Source organism: Tupaia chinensis, unplaced genomic scaffold, assembly GCF_000334495.1.
Source record: "Tupaia chinensis unplaced genomic scaffold, TupChi_1.0 Scaffold000279_1, whole genome shotgun sequence".
Lineage (NCBI taxonomy): Eukaryota > Metazoa > Chordata > Mammalia > Scandentia > Tupaiidae > Tupaia > Tupaia belangeri.
This window is the reverse complement of record NW_006159762.1, coordinates 2477952-2483666: the sequence shown is the minus strand read 5'-3', so window position 1 is coordinate 2483666 and position 5715 is coordinate 2477952. Positions and strand designations below refer to the sequence as shown.

The 5715-nt window shown below is 43.5% G+C and overlaps 1 protein-coding gene across 2 annotated transcripts in view; it reads right to left on the bottom strand.

The window, feature by feature from the left end:
- USP42 (ubiquitin specific peptidase 42) overlaps positions 1 to 5715 on the bottom strand; it is a gene marked incomplete at its 3' end in the record, with an annotated part of 73603 nt that overhangs the window by 65397 nt on the left and 2491 nt on the right.

The window sequence follows — 5715 nt, the reverse complement described above, 5'->3', positions numbered from 1 at the left end:
CACCCCCCCCCCCCCTCTGTCTGTCTCTCTGGTCAAAATAAAATAAAATGAATGATAAGACCAGCAGGTGGTTTGGTGGTTAAGGTGCTGGACACTTCCATATAGCCAACCATGGTTTGAATTCCTGGACCTGGCAACTTGCTTTCCCACTTTCCTTCTCTCTCTCTCTCTCTGTGAGTCTCTCTCTGGTCAAATTAAAAATAAACGAATGAATAAATAAAATGAAATAAATAATTATTTTAAAAATATATAAAATGAATGAATGAATAAATTTTTTAAAAATAAAATTATGCTAGGTGTGTGTGCATGCATGTGCATGCCCAAAATCCCAAGGGGAGAAGGGATTGAGGCGTGGCCATCCCCCCAGAAGGTAATTTCTTACTTTCCCTCTCTCTCTCTCCAGTAAGCACTTGCGCCCTATGGCCAAAAAAAAAGTTCACAATAAAGTGTGTCTTTATCACACTTTAGTTAAATGCTAAATGGCAGGTAGATACAAGTGCAATGGAAGTACAAAGTAGGGGGGCACTACCATAGTGGAGTGAGGGGAGTACTGTGGTTTGAATCGCATTTTCCAAAATAGATATGTTGGTGTCCTAACCCTCAGTACCTCAGAATGTGACCTTTTTTGGACATAAGATCCTTACAGGAGTAACCAAGTTAAAATGAGATCCTTAATCCACTGACTGTTGTCCCAATAAAAAAAAGGGAAATCTGAGCCCAGATGTAGCACTGGAGGTAGCATGCTGAACTGCAGTATGGGAAGTCACATGGCTGACCCTGGGTTCATCTCTCAAGTAGACCTGAAACTCTCTGGGCTCAGGTGTGCCAGATCTTGACTAGCTGTAGGGCTGGGGGAAGGGGGTCGTGTACCTGTCAACGGTACTCCTGTCTCCCTTATTAAAATAAAATTTAAAAGGGGGGAGAGGGGCCAGCAGGTGGTGTGGTGGTGAAGGCACTGGATCCCACATGGCAAACTCCATAGTTCAAGTCCCAGACCCAGCGGCTTAAAAGATATCCTGGGTATGTGTTCTTGCATGCCCAAAATCCCGAGAGGAAAATGAAGAAGGGATTGTGGCATGGTCACTGCCTCAGAGGGTGATTTTACTTTCCCTCTCTCTATCTCTGTCTTCTCTACAGTAAGTGCATGTGCCCTATGGCAAAAATACCAAAAAAAAAAAAAGGATGGGGGGTGGGATCTGGATACAGACACAAGAAGAACACCATAGAACACAGGGAGGATGAAAGCACAAGTCAGGGTGATGCATCGATAAGCCAAGGACTCTCCAAGACTGTCAATAGCTTCTAGAAGCTAGGAGAGAGGCATGAGTCCTCTGAAGGTGTCCCCTGTAGACACCTTGACCTTGGACCTGTGATCTCCAGAGCTGTGAGACAATTCATTTCTGGTTTTTGAGCCCCTCACTTTGTGGTACTTTAGTGTGGCCATCCCAGGACACTCTTACAGGAAGGCAGTAAGGTGCCTTTGCAAGGAATCAGATTTCACTAAAGACCTGAGGGACAAGAAACAGATGGTAGGGTGAAATGGGAGCTGGGGCAGGAGACTGTTCTGGGTAGAGGATCTTCATGTACCAATCAGGTATTGTATTTTCCATATTCATGTTGTTTGACATCTTGTAAAGCTTGCTGAGTGGGAAAGACTTCACTCTCCCAGGGGTATACAATTCTTCAGGGTAACAAATGGCTTGATCAGGAGCAGCATATACAAACCCATCAATCTCAACTCCACACTTCCAACTACTTCTGTATCTAATTCTCAAACTCTGAGCCATTATTTCCCCTCCTCTTAATCATCCAAAGTCAGGTAGCAGGCAACTAGCAGCCAGTGGTTCAACCTAAACCCCACAAGAATTATTTCAATTTCCAAATCCTAAGATGGTCACCCTATCTTGCCTTTCCTTCAAAAATTCCAATAAAGGGGGACCAGCAGTTAGCGTAATGGCTATGTCGCTGGACTCCCATGTAGTTGACCCGTTTGCGTCCCGGACCCGGTGGCTTAAAACTCATGCCGGGCGCATGTGCGTGCATGCCCAAGATCCTGAGAGGAGACTGGAGGAGAAGGGATTGCAGCGTGGCCACCCCCCCCGGGGGGGGTCATTTCTCTCTTTCTGTCTCTGTTCCTCTCTGTCTGGCAAACGCACGCGCCCTATAGCAATAAATAAATAAATAACCTCTCCAAAAAAAAAAAATTCCAATAAAGGCTCTGGCTCAGGTTTGCCTGGCTCCTATCTTCTGCCACCTGATCCAAACCTGGGGCATCCCCTATGGCCCTCTTTTCCAAGCTTTGTTCTTGTCCTTTCCCGTGGCCATGTCAATTTCGCCATATCATTCAAGATCTCAATTATTAGAATACTGCAGGCTTTTCCTCCATTTCTCCCAACAGGGTGGAGAAATGGAGGAAAAGGAATTTCAGTGTCATTGCAGTGTGACTAGGCCCCGTTGGGACAGGGTGCTTTCTCCTTCTCCCTCACTCTGTGTCTGTCTGTTACTGGCTAGTGCACATGCCCTCTGGCAAATTTTTTAAAAAGGTAGGGCCAGCAGGTTGCATAGTGGTTGGGGTGCTGGACTCCCATGTAGTTGACTGAGGTTTGAGTCCCAGATCTGGCAACTTGAAGGTCACACCAGGCATGTGTGTGTGTGCCCAAAGTCTGAGAGGAGAACGGAGGAGAAAGGATTGTGGTGCAGCCATCCCTTCGGAGGTGGTTTCTCACTCTCTCTGTCTCTCTGGTGAGCTATGCACCCTACAGCAAACATCTTTTAAAAAAAAAAATTAAGTTAAAAAGGTTCTTAATTCTAGTGAAGGGAAATAATATGAGATGGAATAAAATGGTCAACTAGAACTTGAGTCGTAAGTGAAATTTTAACAATTTTCACAGAGGACTACTTATTACTTGTATAAACGATATTAATTATACTTTTTTTTTGCCAAAAAGTACTTATCTCCTTTTAGTTTTCATTCCCTTCATCTACGCTAGTCTTTAGACGTATATGTTTGATTTGAGAAAAGAAATGCACCATTAAGGCATTGATAAATATAACAGAACAAATGCTTTGAGGTCATTCTAAAAGGTGATAAACAAAAAATGGCCTTGCAACATGCTTTTAGGGGTCGGTTCCAGGACTCCTGGGCTGTACATTTGCTGTGTTAGCTCCCGAAGGGGTTCCTTTATTCAAGGGAACTTCAGAATATGAAAGTAAAAGTTTATTTTGTTTCAAAAAAAATTTATAAATCTGTAGTTTTGGAATCCATAGATTTAAAATTTTTTCCATAATTCATATTCTCTAAACTTTCTGAAGAACCCTCATACTTACTGGCAATAGAAAGGTACTAAATAAGGGGGCTGGCAGGTGGTGTGGTGATTGGGGCACTGGACGCCCACATGACTGACCACTGTTCAAGTCCCATACCTGGCAGCTTGCTTTCTCACTCTTCTCTGTCTTTCTGGTCAAAATAATAATGATAATTACAAATAAAATTAAATAAATAATTCTTTTTTAAAAAAAGAGAGAGAAAGGTACTGAATAGTGTGAAATTAGTTTTCCTAAATATGTCCTTCCACTTCCCTGTTAAGAATTTTTACTTATTGGGTTGGCCCTGTAGCCTTGTTAATGGAGTCAGATGCCATGTGGCCTACCATAGTTCAAATCCTGGCCCTAGAGGCTCAAAAAAGCACATTGGACTCATGTGCTTGCATGCTCCAAATCCCCACGGGATGGATAACGAGATGGAAATGTGGTGTGACCATGCCCCATGCTATCTCCCCCTCTCACTCTGTCTCTCTCTGTTGAGTGGATGTGCCCTCTGGCAATGGGGGTGAGGGGGAAAGACCTTTACTTACTAAACAGTCATTTCAGGCTTATTAAAATGTTCTAAGTGGGGGCTAGCAGATAGCACAGTGGTTAAGGTGCTAGACTCCCACATGGCCAACTACAGATTGAGTCTCAGAGCTGGCTACTTGATACTCACACCAGTGCGTGTGCATGCGTGCTCGAAATCCCGATAGGAAAATGAAAGAGAAGGGATTGCGGTGTGGCCATAACCCCGGGGAGTGATTTCTCACTTTCTGTCTCTTCTGGCAAGTGCATGTACACTATAGCAAAAATCTACGTAAAAAAAAAAATTCTAAGTGCTCATCTGAGCAATAAACTAATTCATTCGTGTATCTAAGTGGAGAGTCTTCCTTATGAGGCAATGTGCATACCAGTAAGGAAAGGAAGATGGATCAGTTACACTTACAGTGTTCTTCCACTATTAGAAGAGTGGAGGGGGTTTGTTACGGAGCCTGAGAAAGTTCAGCATGAAAGAGCCAGGTGAAATAGGCTGGGGTAGGTAGTGTGGAACAATGATAGGATAGCAGGTGCAGAGTATCTAGTAGCCAACTCATTGTATAAAAATATCTCAGAGGACCAGTGATGTGGTGGTTAAGATAGATTTCACATGGCTGACTGCCTGTTTCAAGTCCTGGACCCAGTGGCCTGAAAAACGTGCTAGGCATGTGTGCACATGAACCTAAAATCCTGAGAGGAGATTGTGGTGTGGCCACCCCCACCTCAGGTGCTTTCTCACATCTCAGTTTCCCCCTCCGTCCCTCCGTCTCTCTCCCTCTCTTTGTCTCTATTTCTCTCTCCCTGGTGAGTACACATGTTGTATAGCACATTGATATATATATATATATATATATAGATCTCTCTCTCTCAGAGAAAGGTTGAACAAAAGAGCAATACCAAAGGAGAGACCCTCCCCCAGACTTGGAGTTACTCTGATCTCAGTTTTGTTCTTGAGTGCCTGGCAGGTGGAATCAAGCTTTTTAAGGAAAAAGCTGAGAACATCAGTGTTTGTAAGACAAAATACTAACAAGAACTAAAAGTTACTGAAAAGATATAAAAGATGCAAAAAAAAGTAGCTCTTCTATGTAAATTATATACTTTTCCTCACCGACAATCTACAACCAGTGTGTGAGTTAGCTATTTTTGTTTTTGTTTTTAAGAACTAGGCATTGCAGGACCAGGCACTGGACACTCCCACATGGTTGATAACGGTTCAAGTCCTGGACCTGGCGTCTTGCTTTCTGTGTGTGTGTATGTGTGTGTGTGTGTGTGTGTGTGTGTCTTTCTAGTCAAATTAAAAAGTAAATGAATGAATAAATAAAATTAAACAAATAATTCTTTTTAAAAAATCCTCTAGTTACTGTTGTCTCAGTTCCTTCTGCAATTCACGGTTAGGTGTAATTTTTTTTTTTTGAGAGGTTTTTGCTATAGATGCATGCGCTCACCAGGAAGACAGAGAGAGACAGAGAGACAGGAAGTGAGAAATCATCCCCCGGGGGGATGGCCACGCCGCAATCCCTTCTCCTCCATTCTCCTCTTAGATCTTGGGCACGCACGCACACGCGCCTGACATGAGTTTAAGCCACCAGGTCCAGGACTCAAACCGTGGTCAATTACACAGGAGTTCAGCAAGGTGTAATTTTTTTAAAAAATTTATTTATTCGTTCATTTATTTTAATTTGGCCAGAGAGAGAGAGAGGGAAAGTGTAAGCAAGCCGCCAGGTCCAGGACTTGAACCATGGTCGGCCATGTGGGAGTCCAGTGCCCTTAATCACCATGTCACCTGCTGGCCCCAACGTTTTGGTTTTTTTTGGAGAGGTTTTTGCTATAGGGCATGTGTGCTCGCCAGACAGACAGAGAGAGACAGAGAGA